General features: G+C 40.4%; 1 long non-coding RNA gene across 1 annotated transcript; it reads right to left on the reverse strand.

The window, feature by feature from the left end:
• Positions 1 to 17,510: 17,510 nt before the first annotated feature.
• Positions 17,511 to 21,192, reverse strand: LOC115339713. Its single transcript, XR_003922810.1, has 4 exons — positions 20,947 to 21,192; positions 20,704 to 20,829; positions 19,547 to 19,606; positions 17,511 to 17,660 (listed from the first exon to the last, which is right to left on the reverse strand). It is a non-coding gene; the product is annotated as an uncharacterized LOC115339713 (long non-coding RNA).
• Positions 21,193 to 21,274: the final 82 nt, after the last annotated feature.

The raw sequence follows: 21,274 nt of genomic DNA on the forward strand, positions 1-21,274 counted from the left end.
AGTTCACTGGTTTCTCACCTGTGTTGGTGGCAGGCATCTAGCTAAATATCTAATGATATCTTGGTCTTGGTTTCCCCACTGAATGTATAGAGAAGTTGAGCCTACATGGTTGTGTTCACGTATTATTCTCTTGAACAGCACATGCAGTTCAAGTGCTGTAGGCACTTGTATAGGCACTTGATTTGAGTGTGGCCCTTTAGTCTCAAAGTTGCTTTTGAATATGGAGTAGAATGCAGAAAAGTATGGAGCAGAAAGTTAAAAATAAACTTTCTGTCATCATGTGGAGTCATGCTCAGCTGAACACTCACTATTACTGATGTATAGTACAGCCCCAGTAATACAAGTTTCCCAGCAGCACCGATTGAAAATAACAGAAAATAACAATAGATTATCTATCATGTTTTTCTTTTCATGTTGACAATTAGTGTATTAAAAGCTGATCTGTATGATTATTAGCATGCGTCAGTGCACGCCATCTGTCCCTTGGCACTGATAACTCAACTAAGAGCGATATCTGCATCATCTACCTTCATGTCCTTTTGTTTTTTTTAAATTACTTTGAGTGATTATTTTTTTAAGAACAATTTTCAGGCTTTAATTCTCTATACTGAATAAATGTATTTATAAATCCTAGAAAACAGCATTTGAATTCTTATTCATTTGAGCACATCTGTCTTGTGCATTTGTTACTTAGCATGCTCAAAATGTAAACACAATTTCTGAATGCTTTTACAGAAAAAAGTGGGTGTGCAGAGCAGCGAACACGGAGGCCCTGGCTATTGGATCAGCAGGAAACGCTCTGAGAGCTCTGCGACCCCTACGTCCTTTACGTCCCCAGACTTGCTTTTACAAGAAATCCTTGACACCAGACAAAGACTGGTGCACTCCAACATCCCATCCAGATGAGAGTTAGGAATGTGGCTCTGCCTGCCCCCCCCCCGCTGCCCTTCTTTTCCTTGGCTACACAAATTCCCAGTGGTTTGTCAAGCCATTTGTATTTTATTTTAAAGCACAAGGCTCAATCAGTCAGTGACCACTGGAAGTCTTCCAAATACCAGTTAAACCCCAGCCTGAAATATGCTATTTTTTCTTTCTTTGAAACCTTCAAAACAATGCAAGAAATCTGCTTTCACTCTATATCCTCAACAAGGCCATGCATCACTGATTAATTTCTGTTTCTCATTTTCTAGGACTCTTTTTTGCCTCTTTTCTCATATTCTATTTCCATGCATTGTCATCACAGAAATTGCTATTGAGACTATTTTGCTGTAACTTAACTTTTTATGAGTACTTCGTGAGAAGTGCAGCAAAATCAAAGAATGTTTTTCAACCTGTGTCGGTCGTTATAGTAATAATTTAAAAAAAATATGGTGTGGCCCCTGAAAATCAAAGGTTGTCTTCCTACGCCTGTTTTCTTGTGACCCTACACAAGAGCAGTTCAGCTCTGCTAGAAGACATAAAGCGGAGGGTGGGCTTGCCACATAGCAAGGAAAGCCTTAGTATACTATTTGCATGGTGTGGTGTTGCCCTAAAGAAAGCTTGTACGTTATTTAATCTCTCTGAATATAGGCTTTGCTGTAGACCATGGCCTGCTGCGGTCAGTGGCAGACTAATTAACCGTGAATCTGCAATTTGTAGCGTATGGGAGAATTGCACTGGGAAGGAGCATCTTTGAATAGTACTTGTAGGTTTGAATCAAAGGCCCAGGGCCAACATATTCACACTGCAGGCAGGGTGAAGCTGACAATCACTTGGAAAAGAACCAGGCCGTGGAGTAACTTGCTGTATAATAGCCCATTCATTAATGCTCTGGTTTTTAGGGAATTGATTACAGCATCAGAAATACATTGCAAGAAGGGGAGCCTTACAACTCCAGCTGCTTTCTCCAACAACAATGCTTTTTCTCTGTTATTCTTTCACAGTACACCACCATAGATAGCTTCATTGTTTTCTTCTCTTGGATCATTTCCATTTATTGTACTGGGAAAATCTGTGCTGGCAAATAATATCACCTAGGGCTCCCAACTTACTATTCTTACATTCTATATGTTCTCAGTTTCAACAAAGTTACTGCTTATTTACATTTGGGTAAACAGGTTCAAAATTGGACCCAGGGCAGTTAGCTTCACAGTTTCAGGTGGTAAAGGAAAACTGCAGCTGGAAACTGTAAGTTCACCGAGTTTATATCTAGCCGATTATTTTATTCTAATTTTAACCTGCGGTAAGAAAAAAAAAAAAAAAATAGACTGGATATTTTGAGTTCACTTTGTTTTTGTTCTTACGAATAACTGGCATATTACTTTGCCAAATGGCACTGCAAATCCATGATGGAAAACGTTATGCAGAACCTCTCATTTCTCTTCAGAATAGATACAGCTCTTTGTGGAAGAGAACATTTGATTCAAAACTGATGCAACACAGAACTTAGGCACTTAGACTTATCACATTTGTCAAACAATGAAAGATGCTAAGTGTGCAGGAAATAGCAACATCATAATCCTAAAATACAGACAGAAAATCCACAGAAAGATTTTTTTTAATACTTAATACTTACATATGACATATTGTGGCTGGAAAAACTGTTGTGAACTACATTATTCTAAATGTAAAACATCTAGATGGGGACGCACTGGAATGAATTCAGAGAAACAGCAAAGGCTATGAAAAGGCTAAGATTTATGAAAAAAAAAAGTTTTATAAATAACCTAATCCAACAATGGTTGACAGGCTTAAGAGCAATTTTAAAGTAATGAGAAGGATAAGCGCAACAGAGAAAAAGGGACTCGGTGCTATTAATGCAGTGAAATATAACCAGGAGGATGGAACAAAATGGAAGAAAAAGAGTAATTTAAATGTAATGCAATAAACAGCTTTATAACAGTGACATCTGTCAGGTCCTGGAACAGTTTTCCAAGGGTAGTAAATAACTTTTCACAATTAAGAGATCTAAGTTCAGGTTGGATAGAGGAGTATAAAAATACTGTAGCAAGCAAGCGTACAGTTGATACATAAACATTACAATTAAAAGAGGCTCATAATGGTCTGAAGTGAATGCATTTACTTTCTCAATGTTTGCATCCTGGTATTATTTTTGAGAAGTTTCTTGGAACAAAAAATAAACTGACCCTTTCAATATGACTCTTTCAGTTTCATATATAATTGGAATTGTCCGTAATATTTGGCTGTTGTACAAAACCTAATATATACTGATTACACTTTTCTTGGAAGGTCTCCAAACCTTCTGTTTCCAGAAAAAAAAAAAAAAAAAAAAAAAAGCTCTCCAAAAGAATATGTGACAAATATTTGGTATTTTTCTTCTACATGTGTTTTTTCCAGCTGTTACTTGAAACTGTGTCTTCTCAAGAAATATCATGGGACGCTGGAATGCAGAGAGCATGCTATCAAGCAGGTTGTCTAGGAAAATGGACTGGGTTTCACCTCAGAGATTAGATGTTTACATCTAGATGTCTACATGGAACTGTGTCCCATTGCAATCTGTGGATTTCCAATCAATATAATTAGTGGAATCTAGAGAATAATTCAACTGGTCAAATGGATGCATTTTCTACAACATAAGCTTCAGAAGTCCTTAGGCTCCACTGGTTTTGCTCATTGATTCAGTTGCCTAAAGACAGGGTCTAGTGCCATTTGGGATGAAGCTACATGGAAATGGCTGCCATTACTGAGGGTCTACAAATTTATGGACTAGCAACTGGTTAGCAGATGGGAAAAGGAATCTCAAATGCCCTTGACACAAAAATATGCCACTTTGATGCCTATATTAAGGTAACTGAATTAAATCCCAGATCTCAACTAAATATAAGGGGATCATAGGCACCTAGTTTACAAGTAGATAGGAACACTGAGATTTCTGATTTTTTTAGCTGAATGCCATGAGAAACCACCATTAATAAAAAAATAAAGGTAAAAAAAAAATGGTGTTCCTAACAAGTGAATCGATTTTGACATAGGTAATCTGTTTTTCAACATATAGGTTTGTTTCTTTTGGCAGACATTTTGGTGCGTTCAGTTTAAGATGTGAATGTCTCATGATTTCTTAGCTGGTCTTGGAAGAGAGATTATAGTGCTACCAATAACAGAACAATGTATTCCTAGAGGAAAAAAAAGAGAATCCATGGAGACATAGTTCAATCACAATACCGCACTGTTAGGTCTTTCCCCCAAATCCTAGCTTGTGTGGTATCTGAAGGGTATATCACATGAAATGAGATTGTGAAGATCATATTACCTGGGCTTCTGGCAGTTGCTGACCCTTTGAAATGCATAGCCAAATAAAATACCGAGACACATGTTGCTGATGTTACTATTACAGAGATTTGAACCATTCCCCAGAGATTTGAACCATCATTTCTCATGGAGCAGGCTATAGCTGTGAAAAGGACAAGGTGGTTTCTCTCTTACAGAGCTACACTGGATGGCCGTCTCACAACTCAGCACAAGCTGTCTGTTCTATGCTCTTTGCAGGCTTCACAGTGAAAACTGGTTTCAAAGAGAGAGGTTGTGGACCTCCTTAGAGATATTAAAAAACTATCTAGACATGGTCTTGGGCAACTGTCTTTAGGTGGCCCTGCTTGAGCAGGAGGGTTGGACCAGAGGTTCCTTCCAACCTCAGCCATTCTGAGATTCTGTGGAGAGGGGAGTAAAGAACAACAGAAATGTTTTGAACACGCATACAAATAATATTTTGGTGTGTTAAACATAACCTGGAAAAAAGTCTAAGATGAGACTATGTGAAAATGAAAGAAATAGATAAAGAGGTTTGTCCTCACTGCTTGCTTAGAGGTTTGTATGAGCTTGTTAATACTGAAAGAAAAGAAGATAAATATCCTCCATCCAAGGCTCTGAGACTGAAAACAAGCAGTTTCTTTTATGCGATAGAAAAGGAGTAAGGCGAGGGATCAGAGGAGAAAGATGACAGATCAGTAACTCCCAGTTAAGGAAAGGTGGAGGAAAATTCAGGATGTGCAGTAGCAAGGTAAGGTTACATAAATTAAGATCTGAGACAAAAGATACAAGGTGATAAGAATCCAAGTGAGATCTGCCCTTCTGTGGATGGACAGAAAAAGTCATTTCCAACAATATATTACCTGGAGTAAGGTGGGACAATGACAAGATAGTCTTTCCCAATAACACGGAAACTTTGAAAACTATGAAACTTTGCAGCTTATCTCTAGTTCCTCAAAGGGAGGTGAAGAGAAGAAGCCACACTGAGCAGGATGAGAATTCAGAGCGGACAGGTCTGCATGCCACCTGCACAGGGGTGGCAGCTGGAAAATGAGACTATGCAGAATTAAGATGTAGAAGGGGAAACATGAGGTAAGTGGTGATGTGAGTCATTCTGTCACACCATTAATTATGTTTCCAACCCTGGAATGAGATTGTGTCAGTCCTGTATGTTTGTCAAGGTGGAAAGTGCTAGCACAAGCCTGTGTGTATGTCAGAGAGGCTTCCAAAGGGAATTAGGTGAGGCTGAAGTAATTCCTTATGGCTGAGTTACATTTCATCCTCTGCCGGTAAGAGAAACAGTATTGGACAAATGTTCACTGAGCGTGATGTAAAGCTTGGGATCCACCTCACCTTCAGCCATCTGAAAATGAAGGAGCAGGGTCCTCTCTAGTGGGAAGCAGGTACTTCCAGGGAATGGTTTGCATCACCTGTTTTGGACACTGTACTGGGACAGGGTGCATTAGCATCTGACTGTGTCCATCTTTATTTATTGTCAGTAAAGGGGCCCACACAACTTTCGTACACCTGGGCATTGCTTTTTAAATTCCCACACATCATTAGTTAGCCATTTAAGCTAGGGAACTCTTTACCATTGGGTAGCTGAGATATCCACTTAAGGCTGGCAGATATGACAGAGCGACAGCACAAGGAGACCCCGTGTTTCTGGCATAGCTGCTGCAGGCCAGGCAAGGGACTGCAATGCATAAAATGGTGCCAGATACTTATGTTTAGGCAGAAGAATTGCACCATGTACTGCTTTGCTGGCTGATTCCCCTGAGTCCACTGACTGTGCTGTCTAAATTCATTGGGCAATATGAAGTTTCCGTGCAGTGTGTTCCTGATATAAACCTGCTAATTCACCAGCATTTTTCTACTCCCACGTCCACTTAAGCTGGGATTACCTCACAGTGACTAATGTAGAGGGGTTCTTTGTTTTATTTTATAATAATATTGCAATGATAATTGTGTTTAATATTTTGCTTCACTCCTAACCTACAGAATTATCTAATTATCAGAGATCACAAGTGTGGGAAGTGGTCCTAAAGCATCAAAAGCCTTGCATAGGCTTCATGTCTTTTAACACATACACAATGGTAAAGAAGCATGATGCAGATCAGAAAGTTTTCAAACCAGAATCAAAGTCAGTGTTAGAAATTTTTTGGTTTTCTCCTTTTCACCTCTGTAAACTGGATATACTGTGCTCTTGGGTAAGACTTCCCTGTCTGCTACTGATGGGAAACATATGTGCAGAAAATACACTGGAGAAACAGTTCAAGAACATGTTATTCTAGGAGAAACATTATTGATGTGATCCTGCCAAAGATATCAAGACTTTTGGTAATTGCCAGTGTATGTGCTCTCTGAGCAATTCAGTACCCACCACTGTGCAAGCAAAAATTCCTACAAGCGTGAAAGATCTTTATCATTTAGGACTCTGCGTTAGGCACTACTCTCCCCTTCTTTCATAGATTTTGTGGTTAAAGTGAGCCACTCTGAGCATTTGTCCTGGAAGAGTCAATGCAAATGAATGTTTAGAAGATCAACAGTTTCAGCTGGGCCTCAACTACGTTGTGAGACCCTGAGCCCCCGCGTCTCTAGTGCCCCGATTCCTGTCCTCACCATAAGTGAAATCCATAACACTGCAATTAATGGAGAGTTTTGGAGTATTGCTGAGCACGCGGAAGGATGGGAGTGTGAGCCTTGAACCCCAGCCATTCCTCACCCACTCTCCAGACCGTGTGGACACAGTGCAGTGAGCCAGAGAAGTAATTTCACCAGTTGCTTGTTTTGCAAGTCTGATTTGTAATGATAGCTTTTGGCATAAAGATTCATAAAGAAACTTTTGATGTGGAGTTTTTTTGATTTTCCCAATACTGCTGCAGATTGCACATGAGTGCAAAAGAGTCAAGGGGTAAGGAGACACTATGGAACATACAAACATTAGGAACTTGAGAGTTGGGGGAAAAAAGTGTATCTTCAAAACCCGAACCAATAAATAAAATATTTGAAGAGAACATTCTGCAAGAACCTGCCACAGGAAGTTACAGATATGGATACAAAGGAGACAACTGAGAAATTGTTTAGCTTAAACTCAGTAGACATCAGACAGAACTAAAAAGGCCTCCAGAACTGGGTAGGAAAGACAGATTATCTTTGCACTAAAATAATAGAGGTTATATATTAAAAGTTGGAAAGACTAGGCAGAATGTTGTTCAATGAGCCAACAGCAGTACAGTTAGCTGTTCCTCTGCTAAGAAAATGAAGGATCTTGCATCAAGAATAAACAAGATCATGTGGTCAGCAGAAGAGACCTTTTTGGAAGGGATTTATCATGTCAACCAATGACTTTACATCATCTAGTTTTCCAGAGATCTTTCAAGTTCTCAGGGCTTCAGGAAAGCACCTAAGAGAGAAAAAGCTAAAGATAATCTTGGTCCAATGCTATCTAATCCTTAGGAACCACCCCATGAGAATATAATATCTTTGTGTGTTCAGTTTTATGGTGTCACAACAAAGGTAGATTAGTAAATAATCAATAGGACAGGAATGACTAAATATTCACAGTCCAATCAAATCTGTTTTAATAAAGTCAAACTGAGGGTAAAATGTTGGGGAGACAAGGCTGCAGATTCTATGTGTGGGAGGGGAGAAATTTATCTGGCAAGTGGCAAATGAAGCATCAATAACTGTCTCAATGTGAACTATTACCAAAAAAAAAGGCCAGTGCAACTTTTGGATATATGTGGAGAAGATTCAGTAGAAGGTGGGAAGTGACCTTGCCTCTATGAACTACACCATCTAAAACTTTTGTTAAATGATGTATCCAGCTCTGGAGTACACATTTCTGAAAAGACATCTAAACAATGGAGAGAGTTCAAAGGAGAATTGCAAACACAATCCAGGGCAGGAAAACAAATCTTTCACCATGTAGCCTAAGAAGTTTAATTTATTCAGCTTGTTGCAAGGAAGGCTAAGGCACGATGCCATCTGATGAAAACAACTCCTGGTTCACAACCTCTAGCTGTCCCAATGGCTCCACCTGGAACTATCGTCCCCATCTCTTTGAGAAGGCTGGAGAAAACCTGTAACAGGCTTCATATGTGGAAGATGAAAATAAACACTAGCATGCTGACACCTTGAAGTATTTGAGTCCAACTCTGTTTTAGGATGGGATGACGCACCAGAAATTTCTATCCAAATCTTACATCTTATTGGATATGTTCAGGCTGTCCAAATGGCAGGAGATATTCTAGAGATAACCATCTACTTTATTACTTTCTGCGTCCACCGTACATCCCTAATATCACTTGCTTTTTAGGAGTAGAAGACATCAAATGTGAACAAAATAATGCAAACTGCCAATCCTTTGGAAAACTTAGCATCTGAAATATTATTGAAGAACATCCATTTAACTGGTGTGAAATTGTTCAATTTGCATATTTACTGCCCATCTCAGTCCCATTTCAGGCTCCTCACATTGCACAGAGAGAGAGGAAGAAAGAGTGAGGGCTACATTTGGTATAACTATTATTTTAAATAACTTGAATCACAGTCTGTGTCAGTCCCAGTCCCTGTCATCATGTGTCAGCTGGGCAAGGGGAAACTGGTCTTTTCAGCCATTGCAATTCTTGTTCCATAAAAGCCAAAATGTTTATAACAATTTGATGACCTCTGCATGATTACAGAATGGTTACAGCCATGGTTGGCCTTATATCTATATGGCACTAAAAGGACTGTAAACTGGAAGGCATGCTTGGTACTCCCAGAGGGGCAGTGTGCTCTGATTTTGGGAGCAGCTATTTAGCAAGACCTGCTGATCTTTGGCTGATGTTTGCATCTCAGACAATTTGTGTAACATTACTGGCCAAACCCACCTGCATATGCAAGCAATAAAGTCCAGCTGTTGCTTTTTTAGTTCCCTTGAGGTTCCCTCTCTCAGATAAACTGACATTTTTCCTTCCACCATATTCAATCCTAGCATAATTCTAATATAAATCATACACAGTTGAACCAAACTTTGCAATGATCATTTGCTTGATTATTAGCTTTCCCTTCCTAGCTCTTCACTTGTCTGGATCTACGGTGGTAGATAACCAAAAGAAAACAGGTTCACACCCTAAGCCAGATCTGCAGCTGCTTTGCTAATAGAAATGCCACTGCCCTGTGGCAGTGGCAACTGGCCCTGACTTTTGAGGAGTCCAGCTGTGCCTTAAGAAGCTTGGGAGGCTTTGAATTCCAGAACAGTCGATATAAGAAGCCCCCATAGCTACTATTTACATTCGTGCTGTTGACCCACTAGTCCAAGCTATGTGCTTACTCAAACCTGCCAAATTCTATTATTTGTACCATCTTTCAGAACACAGAAAATTATCCAGTCTCACACTTCTTTTCCTCCCACCATTGATCCAGTCATTATGAGAAAGTGAATTAATTACTGGGGCAGACTTAATTTATGGAACACTGTTTAGCCTCTGTTGCTCGCCTGTGTTGCAAATAACCAGCTGAGCAGAGACACATCCTTCCAGGACACACATCCTTCTCAGCCCAAATTCTGAAATGCCTGGTCATTATACATATTTCCATACCAGGTGGCTCCTTATTCTACAGGTTGGAGCAGATTAGGGGGCAGGGGGCTAAATGTTTGCCTTGGAAATCCCTTGGGAGCTGAGGGTCAAAACCTGAGTAGTTCTGCTGGGTGCCACCAGACTATGGGACTTCTCCCCTTTATTTCAGGCCAACCGAAGGGATTTGGTAGGAGATTCCCATCTCCCCTTCTGCCCAGCAAAGGCAAAAAGGAGATGCAGAGCCACTACATGCAGTGAAAGTCAACCTCCATCCAATTCCATGATGGTCTGATCCAATTCTCATGCAAGTCAACTGTTCCTTTCTTACATCACTGGGAGATTAATGTTGACACAGAGTTCTCCCTTTTCTTCTTGTCCTGGAGCTAGTAGATACACTATCCCACATTATGGCAGAAATCTGCTATTTGAAATGAACCAGACAGTTGTCTGATTTTTCCTGTTTCTTCCTTGTTCAGAAAGTCTTAGCCACTGAGTGTCATCCTTCCATTTTTCCACCCTCCCTGAAGACACATAAGTCTTCCTGCCATGTAATCCATGTAACAAAGTGGGAATGCAGCATAGGGTGCGTCTCTACAAACTCCTGCAATTCACTCAAAAGCACCTCATTTAAGCCACTCTCCCTATTAACAGGTATTCAGATTTTAAATTTACATGCCTACTGCTGACTTTATTTTACTTAGGTTTTGCCTTACATGCCTTGTTTCTTGGAATCTCTCCTTTAAAGCAATCTTGTGGCATATGGCAATGTTTTTGTTTTTCTTTTTAATTCACTTTCTGGGAATTTAACAGATCAATGCAACACTTACGTGGCTATATGCTGTAATTGGCTAAACAGTAATGAGCACATACAAAGATAGCGTTTGAACCACTCGCAGGTATTCTGATAGTCCCACTGGAAGAAAAAGCTTGGAAAACTATGTGATCTAAAACCACACACACACTTTCACAGCAGAATATAAATACTTAGCCTGGAATTACTGAGAGCTCTGCAAACGCTGATGGGGGGTATAATTATCCCAGCCTTCATTGAATGAAGGGAATGAATGCACAAATTAAGGGTGTGACCCAGCTCTCTTTATGCCACATTAGCCATAGTGGGTTCCTCTCCGGCTGTCTTTTACCATCCGTTAAAGGAAAGTTTCTACCCAGCTAGCTGAGACACACCACCACATGATGTGCACATTCGTAATCTATTTCTGTCCAAGCCAAAGGGTTTATTTTAAGTCACTGCTTTGTGAACATGTTTGAGTCTCCTCTGAACACAGACCCTGACCCCAATTTACCTGTGGGATGGAGACTGTCCGGTGCAGGGATGGCACTAGATACAGGCATGTCTTAAACCACTACAGCAAGCTCTAGAAAAGCTCATTTTATGCCAGGATCGCTGTTTTATGTCCTGATGCAGCACCAATAAATCAGCGTGAACACACTCAGTGTCAAACAGTGAGGTGCTAGCATGCCCTTACAGAGTACAAATCTGCACGCACTTAACACTTGAGTCTTATTTCCTTATAACATCAGGAAGAGATGGAAAAATAGGAGGTAATATGATAGGAACCATTCGTTACTGGTGAGATGGGAACAGATTCACATAAACACAAAACTGAAAGATGACTTTGGGAAAGGACCAAACTTTTGATGCTTCCTAGATCTCAGCTTTGCTTCTCTGAAGCAATTATTTAAATTATTTAAAGGTCCATTATTTATGGACCTTTTTTTTTTTTTTCCAGTTGTGCATCTCAGACTACTTCTGCAGCAACTTAACTCATCTGTTTTTTGTCAAACTTGCTACATAGACTCCATGGTTCTGCACATTGATGTTTTTCTGCAAGGAAGGAAAATGGTGGTCCCTATAAATACTCATATCACGAGTGTGAACTTATTTAGGATTACTGCTGCAAGGAATAATTAATCTCTCTCCCAATCTGTTTTTATTTAATTTTATTTCTTACATTCAGATGGGATCCCAGGCTGTAATGATGGTAAGATGTTTACAATGATCATTATCATGTAGGGAGATAGTTGAAGGTTACTTACAATATTTACTTCACTTTTAATTAATTGGCTTCAATGCTGTTGTCTTCTCTGGTGTCCTCGTGTTCTTGTTTAGAGATAAAACAAGCCGTAATGAAGGGCAAATCTTGTATGTGATGCTGGCTTCTAATGAACAGGATTTTCAAACCTGGAAAGAAAGAGAGGATCTGTTTGATAAAAATGAGGAAGAAAGAACAAAAGAACAAAAAGTGAAAGAGAAAGGGAGATGTGCTCGACCAGTGAAATGCCCACATATGGACACATTGCAAGGTGTTGGTGATCCCAAGGAAGACAAATTAAAGTGCTCAGAAAAAGGCTGAACTATGTTTACAGCAAGTTACAGTACCCATAGAGGTTCAGGGATGAAACTGTGCCTTCAAAGGTGTACAAATGCCCATGGTCATTATTCCTGAGTGTTCAGAAATGGAAAGACAGGTGGTACCTTTAATAAAAAGAGAGAGAAGACAGTTGATAGGAGAGCTTTATGACCAAAGGTGCTTTAGGAGACTGTGTGAGTGAACAGAGAGAAGGAGTAGTGTGCGCAGTGCTGTGCGTTGGCAATGCTAGAGACAACCCCATCTCCACTCACTTGAGTATAAAGAAATATGTGAACTTAAGAATATGGACGACTCGAGGCTCTGAGGAAGTTTATCTGTCTGAGATCTTCACTGAGCGTGAGATTAATTTCACCTAGCTTAAGCCATCTGGAAGTTAAGCACTGAGTTTAAGCTGATCATCTGAGTTCTCTCTATAGCTATTAGAAGAAGACAGACACTTTCTGAAAGTGAGTCGCATCATCTGGATGTATGGCAGAGGAGAGGTAGATCTTCTTCATGGTGGAGGTCGTTGCATTTCCTTTAAATCCATCCTCCTAATGAAAAGTAGCACTTAGAGTCTTCAGTCCTTTCATATGCAGATCACAAGGGGATTTGCAGGGTGCCAGATATGTGGCAAATGGCTGTGCCCTCTTCTACCATGGCTGTGCAAGCCCAAATGCTACTGAACACAATCAGTATGAGACTCTGTGTGAAAAACAACAAATCTTAGCTAAAGGCCTTGCAGATATTTTGCCTACCTGTGCCTGTACACCTGGGCCACGTAGGTCTTCGGTCTGTAAAGTAACTGCAGAATGAGGTTCTTGAGCTTCTGTAGATTTACTGGTGTGTGTGCTGGTTAGTCATATGGCTGAATATAGTGTTTCCTGCTGAAATACAACCACCAGGAAGCTGATTCAGTTTGCAAGAGTTCACATCCACAAGACTATTATCCATTCCCAGTTGTAACTTATGTTTTTATTACCAGAGCAGACAATGTTGACAGATCTTTTTACTGCTTCCCCACTGCCAACCTGCTCTATGCTTGTTCCTGGAGAAATATGGTAGGTCTTGCTAAAGATTTGTGTCACAAACAAGGATAGTAGTTTTATGTATCAAAGTTTACTTTGAAGTAAAGATCTGGTCAACATGGCTAATGGTGTCTCTGGTGTCATGCACTGCTAAGGATTTTCTTTTGTTTTAAGGGTTATGCATAGGTGAGTTGCAATAGATATGTTATCTCTAGACCTTAGTCAAACTTTGAGTTTTCTGTTCCTGTAAACAAGGGAGGACAATACCAGCCAGGATTATGAAACTACAGTAAGTGCACAACTGTTGGAAAACTACACCTGAAAGATAGTTAGCAATGGTTCATTGTCAAAATTGAGGATGTTATTGAGATAGTAGCTCTGCTAGGACCTTGTTCTGGCGTGTTATTTTCAATTGTTTTATGTCTTGAGTGATGGAGTAGTGAACAGGTGTTAAAGTTGCAAATGTTACTGAGTTAGAAGGGGCAGCAGTACTCTGGACGTGCAAGATTAGAATTTAAGATGAACCTTGTGAATTGTAAACTGGTCTGAAGTACAAAGGAGGCTGTCCTATAGAGAAAATTCACAATGTTATAATCATACAAACACCAGATAAAGAACTACATGTACAGAAGTCAAGAAGACCAGAAGAGGAAAGTTTGTAAGAAAATGAGTTATTAGTCTAGAAAAAGTAAGACTAATAATCTTTAAAAATCTCACACATTTTTGAGAGGAAGGGGAAAATTGCTTTCCAAGATGCATGTTGTTGGGCTTTATTTGCCACAAGGGAGATTTGGGAAGTTTGGATGTTAGGAAACCTTTCTAAAGGTAAGCACTGGAATTGATCATCTCAATGGGTACAAGAATCACCATCCTTCAGGAAGGTCTTTAAGACAGCCTAGATAAACTGCTGTCAGGAGGATTGTAAGTGTAACTGGAGACTCAGGAAAGACTAAGTAACCTCCCAAGATGATCCATTTACTATGAAGTTCTGGCACAGCATTCTGTAAGGCATACAAGTGCTCTGCCTATGGTTACTTTGTTTTATTGTTTTATTTCTGCAGCCTGTATTAAGACGGTGAGTTATTCTGCGGCTGCAATATGATCTCATAGATTTGACAAGTCCAGCTGACACTTCACAGACTGTGGCTGCGCGATAAACCTGACAAAGTTCACCTCAAGGCTTTTCCTGCTTGGGAAATAGGTCACAAGTTTCACCTCAAGGTCTCCCTTTTATTTTCATATCAGCTCAACATCCAGTGCCCTATAACACTTGGCAGTTAAAATAAATTCACTATTATAAAGAAGTCTCTGATGTTGAATCAGCACCTCGGACTGTGCCAAAGACAAGCTGTGAGCCTGAGCAGTTGAGCCATGGTGAAACAGAGCATACAGCATACGGCAATGATGAAATCTGGGTAACAAAACTAATGAAAATTACATTAAAAAGCCTCCCTCAAAACAAGCAAATAATCAGCATTGCTCCAGTGGAGCTTTGCAGCATATGGCAGTAGAAGATTGGACCGGATTCCTCCTGCACATTAAAAAACCAAGCGAACTGTCATCCATACTGAAAACTTTCCTATAGCAATAACAATGGTTTATTCACCTCCTGTGTTTGTAATGAACTACCAAGGCTTTCATTAGCACAGTCACTGATGTGTCATGCCCAGTATTCCTGGCAGACTTGTTATTTTATGTAACACAATGTCCAGGGCAAAAAAAAAAAGAAGAAGAAAAAAAAAAAAATTGGTCAACCTCCCAGTGATGCACTGGGCACAGGAAACTCAAAAGGACAATTGTTGCTAAATATGTTCACTTAGAAAAAAAATAATGATTGGAATTTAACCCTCAATGTGGTGGCATTTTCTAGGATTGCCGGAGAAACCAACCGTTTCACAAGACAACTGTGCTTCAATAACACATATGTGAGAAGTTTTGTTGGGAGAAAGATGTAAGATTTTCTCCCATTTTGTGGTAAGGGATTCATACTCCCTGTCTCACAAAAATGGCTTGCTCCTAAAGTGTACTGACATTTGTTTGGTTAACATCCATTGCTACTATAAGAGGGACATTATTTGGTATATTAATGCTGCTGAAAGTTGCCTGCTGCTAAGCAGCAGAGCGTGGGGGTTTCTCTCTCCAGCATAAGCTTGGAGAGAAGAATTGCCTATTTTGGATGATGCCTTCAGACAAAAGATGATCCTGATGAAAGCCAACTTTGCTGAACCCTTTCTCTAGCACTACATGCTGTGTGTCAGCAGAGCAGGCAGCGGTAAAGAGTTCATGGTCCGTAATGCTACCTCCTTAGGAGAGATGCTGCTGTCTACTTGGTGGCACAAGAGAATCAGGGTGAGAGAAAAATCTGGTTTGTGATGCAGGCTGATTTAGCAGTTGTCTGGGAAATTCCCATTTGTGTCAGTCATCTTTATTATTTCATGTCCAGAAGTGTCAAAAAAAAAGGGTAGTAACAGTCCTTTCACTGACATGGTTGACAGCTGTACAGCTCTCATGGGCATAGAATTGGGATTTCCAGAGAAAGGTGAGTGCTGACTCTGGAGCTAGGCAGCCTAGGCAGCCTAAATAGTTGTGTAAATGGAGCCGATGGAGTGTAGGTGTCTAAAATCGAGGGCTGTGATCACTTTCTGAAAATGCACACACTATGCATTCACTAAGAGGCAGGCAAAGGACATCACCTCAGTTGGAGCCATTTCCATGGTAGATTCCTACAGTTAGGGGAGACAAATGCCACCCACATAGCTTTGATGTACTTGTGATGAGAAATCGTGCGGTACTAACACATTTATCACTGCGTTATATATGATTTCAGGAAGTGCAGTAGGGTCTTTTACTCTCAGAGGAGAGAACAACTTGAAATGAAATTTGAAGAAAACTCTCCAAGGACATTCATGAGTGATTTTTCTCCTCAGTTATGCCTTCAATACCTCTTTCAAGAGAAAACAATTTTTTAATCATCTTCTCTGTCTATCTGGACTAAATCAATATAAATAGGTTTGCCTCTGCTGATACTGAATTTCATTCATTTAATTGTACCATCACAGATTTTGTCCTGTCATATATTAATTGATAAACTTTTATCTTCTACTGTCTTATTATGGCCTGAAGGGAAAGAGTAAAAGAAAAAGGAAAATGAAGAGAAGAAACATGGAAGTGCTGTAGTAAGGAGGCTTACACACCTGTATGTAGTGAAAATTAAAAAAAAAAAAAAAGAAAATCCCTCAAAAGAGATTTATGATAACTAGGTGAACATGGAGGAATGTACGGGTATTTTTTGTTCCAAAGAAAATGAAAAACTTGATCATTCTTTAGAACCTGCTTTGATTTCACTGAATCGTGAAATACCCAAATGAAAATTAATCATGTGAACTTTATGCCTTTGAATCTTGCTCATTAGAGGGTGACATGCCATCTTGGCTCCCGGCACAGCAGGTGATTCATGTGGTTGATAAATAACTGCTGATCCTCCCAGATGAGTTTCTGAGGATTCAGGTCCAGCTTCACAAAATGATTTAAGTGTCCAGCTCTATAAGAAGATATTACAGGCTCTGAGTTTACCATACAGGGAACAAAGTCAGCCGAGTCGCTAAGGAGGGAATTTTCAGCAGTCGGCATATGGAGCAAGTGGGTGCTTAGACTGGCTGATAGCAAATGCTAAAGAAGGGGATGTGTCTGAAATCTTCCATCTTTCCTGGATTTAGGACCGTTAAGTTAGGGATTCAGTCTAAAATGCCTCCCAGTTCTTGGACACCTTACTCATGCTGTCAGGTGTCAGTTGTGCTCAGGCACCTCTCCTGCAGAGAAATTCCCAAGTGTCTTTGCATTGACTCAACTGCCGCCTCGTACTTTTTACGTTAGCTAAATGGGACAGGTTATCCTTCTAGCCAGAAAGTGAATTGAGCCCAGGAAGCAGCTGCTGAATATTGGTGTAAATCTCTTTAAGTCAGTGGCATTATTCTTATAGGAAACCCCACCTCTGAACTCCAACTTTCTGTATGGACAGCATACCTGGGAATAGAACAGAATACATGGGAACAGAATACATGGGAAAACATTTTCATTCCAGCCGGTAGTGCTGGACTCCTTTCCATTTCTGAGATGTTGGGGCAGGAATACATGGATCCTCTAGCTCTTCCCCGCTTCATGGCTTTGCTCTTCTCCACGGTGGTGAGAGTCAGCGATGCCTCAGAGGGGTGAAAGTCTATGGGAAGAAAGTAGGAATTGCTATTTTCTCTGAAACTGTGAGTAATATAGTTTTCCTAGCAATTGCCACTTGCCTGCTAAAAGACTTGGCTGGCTGGGTCACGGGATAACTAATTCTTCTTGAGAGAAGAGTAATTGTAGTTTGCTGAAGTTCCTCTAGTTCTTCCAGTTATTTGGCCACTGGACTGACACACATTCCCTCTGCCCTTCGAGTTTGACTGTTCCTTCACCTAAGTGGAAAATTCCCAGAGAAGTCGTGTCAGCCAAGACCAAATTTGCAGTCGCTGACATTTGTTTCTTCTTCAAATAGTAGAAAGATCCTAAGCAATTTGACATGAGGGAGCACAGAACAAAGCCTACCACTTAAACAACAAGTACATTTGTTTTCTGACTGAAATGTTAAGTGAGGATTGTGCTACAGTCCTTCAAAACCTGATTTGTTTCAGACAAAAAATGAGTTGGTCCTGCGATCTTGGCAATTAAATAGCCAGTACTGCGAGCTTGATTTTTCACTCAGCTGTCTCTAGTGTAACTAAATTAGAGAGCTGGTGAGAGTACACTGGTTTAAATCATCTGTGAAAAACCACCCCTCATCTAAAAGGCTACTTTCTCCCTCTCGTTCCCATCAGATATGCTCTTCATTGCATGTCCTAAACACTTACATAAGGTTGGCAGTCATCTCTCTCTATTTCTAGATACATAATTCCAGAAAAAAACAAACCCCACCTTCAAGTGTGATTTGGCACATAAGCTAAAACCATGCCTAGAAAAGCTGTCTGCACAAACCCCAGCTCAGCTGATATGCAGGACACTGGATTTTGCCCTTTTTTGCTTCCTCGTGGTTTATGGGGACTGGGTATACAGGCCTCTGATTACTTGGCCAAGTGCTGGGGTCTTTGCCATCAGCCTGAGTAAGATGGGATGGAGCTCATTTTGTGGAAAAGTAACATAATGAGTTGGGCACCAATTAGATCTGCATTGTGGTGGACATTTCTGAAGGGGTCCAACTGACGTATTGCTGCCCTACTCACGTCTTCTCGCTCCTCTTTCCTCATTACGCTTATACTGTTGATTTAATTTGTCCACTCTGCCAATTCCCTCTACTTCTTGTGCAGAATATTTGTTCTTTTGTTGCTGTCTCCTTTTGTTTCCCCACTTGGTGGTTCTTCTACAGACAGGACAAGACTGTCTCTGCTCTCTCTCTTCGCACAGCACTGAAGGCATAGGGGCCTCGGTACCATCACCATGCAAGCAATTAGTAACAACACAGCAGTGATAATCATGATTTTGTTCCCCTCAGAGCATAGACAGGTAAGATTGGCTAATAGCTCCACATATTTCTCTCAGATGTGTATTTTCCCTATTTATATGTAATAGTTTATGTTTTTAATTTATTTCAGATTTTTTTTTCTTTTCTGTCTGAATGACAATTTTATTGAGTTATTGTGGCATCGAGTTCCAAAATATGAAATAAGAAGTGGGTAGTAGTTATGAAGAGACCAATGGAGAGTCCCAGGATGAAAATAGAAGCATATTAACTAACTCTCAAGGGGGGTGACCAGCCTGCTGCTCTCAAGGCACATTTAATTCGTGTTGTTCACATATGCCACTGGTCAGATTAAAGGTCTTGCTTGCCTAGTACCCTGTCTCTGGCACAGGCGTCAGGGATACCTAGACAAGACTGTAGAAGTCAGGGAAGCATTTTGCAATACTCCCCAAGCCTATTTTCCTGGCTTCTAGAAATTTTCCTTTGAGGGATTCCTTCTCACTTTATCAGTACTGGTACAAAGGTTGTTTGGTCATCCAGATCCTAATTGTAGGAAGTGAGTAAAGTGGGAATTTCCTGTGGACACAGCTCAATATCTAGGCAGCTCCATCCCACAGGTGCTAATTTGGGACACATGGAAACTCTTGTAAACTATTCCTAGAGCTCTGCTTTCCCTAGTTCCCTGAGGTGTGTAATATATGCCCTGTGTCTTGGGCATCTGCTTGGTAGGACCAGAGAAGCTGGTCACTTAAGATCTTCAAGTCTCAGAGTCTGTTTGCAGTAAATAAAGTTTCACTGAACAGAATACAACTAGCATCAATTGTATTATACTAAAATTCCACCACTTACCATGTTTGGCTAAATTTGGGTTTTGATTTGTCTGTCACATGGTTCCTCACTGAAGTCCCACTGTAATTAGAAAGGTAAAACCAATAATTAATTTGTTCCCATTTCTTTGCTTTTTCCTTTTTTTCACTGGTGCAGTTCTGTTGTGTAAGTATATTATAAAACAGAAAGAAATAAAATTTGTTATATGGAAAATCAAGAACATCTGATGTCTAGAAAGAATAAGAACTTGGGGATGACAGGCTGCAGACATCTGGATTTTTATTTAAACAGTCTTCAGCTTTGTATCTGAATCATTTTTTTGAAAGCCGAATATATTTTAAAAACCCTTATTGACTGTCTAATAATATCCAGGTGTGTATTTGATTTCATCTTCATACTGACATATTGTCCGAGTGAAAAAGCCTTGAATTAATTTAAGGACAATTTAGAAGTTGACACCAGTGCATTAAAGTAAGAAGAGGGAGAAAAAAGAGGAGACAGAGAAGTAGGCAGATTTTAAATACCCATCTTTCAAGACTTGTGCCTGGGGAGTTAGTTTCTGACTCGGCATCAGATTTTTGTGTAGTTTAAAGTCAGAGCAAACTTCCTGATTTACAGATGAACGTACCACCCACTGTTAAAGCAGGCAGAGATCTGATAACACAGGGGTTAATCTGCGGCTGTGATAAAACCAGAGGCGGTTAGACCTTTTGCTCCAAAAGACACTCTGGCACCGCCGGGAGATTCATTTTGTCTGCAAAATCAAGCATGTAATTTCCCTTCTCCCTTGCTCTCCCCTTCTGTCCGTGTGTCCGGCCAGTCCTGCGGCTCAGCAGCAGCAGCAGCCAGTCTCCCTGGTGACAGCTGACCTTCAGCAGGGTGCTGTGAGATACGCTTTCACTGCAGGACACGGGCTAAGCAGCCCCCAAATTGGCTTTTTTTCCTGCCGGTTGGAAGTAGTGTGGGAGAGCAAGCCTGGGGAAACCCTGAGACACCTCTGTGCTTGAAAGAAAAAACTGAAAAAATTATGTAAAGTAAAAAAAAAATTTAAAAAAACCCCAACCCCCCACAAATCGTCTGCCCCTCAGCATCCAAATTGCATCCATAGAAATCTTCCAGCTTACTTGCAGTGTTATGTCAGATTTACACGGTGTTCAGAGATTAAAACTGATCCCTACCATTCACCAGTTACCACCAGCTTGTGTGAGCCTGGGTAAATACATGTGTTTGCCGGTACAGCCGTCAGGCTTGGCATCAGAAACAAGTCCACGTCGCCACAAAGCCAGCAGAAGAGACATTTCTACCTGTTTTCAAATGAAACAGAGGTACTTAAGTCCCTAGAGTGTGGATTTAGTTGTCAGTTTTATTTACTACTTTCGGATGTTATCTGCCGCCGGTGAAGCTAGGCATGAATAACTTACCAGTCTGCACAGATAACTTTGCTTTTTGTTTCAGTCCAGCTCAAGACAGAAATCCTGTAAAAGCTTTCATTCCAGTCCGTGTGCTGAATGATGATGATACAGGAATTAAAGAAGTGAGGGTAAAATTCCTGAGGCACTCCTAGACTTTTCCAAGAATTTTAAAAAGCCTCTTAAAAACGGCAGCAGAGATCGAACGCTGTTAAGGGAGAGGGGAAAAAAAAAAAAAAAAAAAAAGGAAGAAAAAACTTTGGCAGGCATACAGTGTCTTACATCAATCTAGCAGTCAGCATCTATGTAGACGTTCTTTCCTCCTTTTGTGCAACACCCC

Source organism: Aquila chrysaetos, chromosome 3, assembly GCF_900496995.4.
Source record: "Aquila chrysaetos chrysaetos chromosome 3, bAquChr1.4, whole genome shotgun sequence".
In the NCBI taxonomy this organism is placed as follows: domain Eukaryota; kingdom Metazoa; phylum Chordata; class Aves; order Accipitriformes; family Accipitridae; genus Aquila; species Aquila chrysaetos.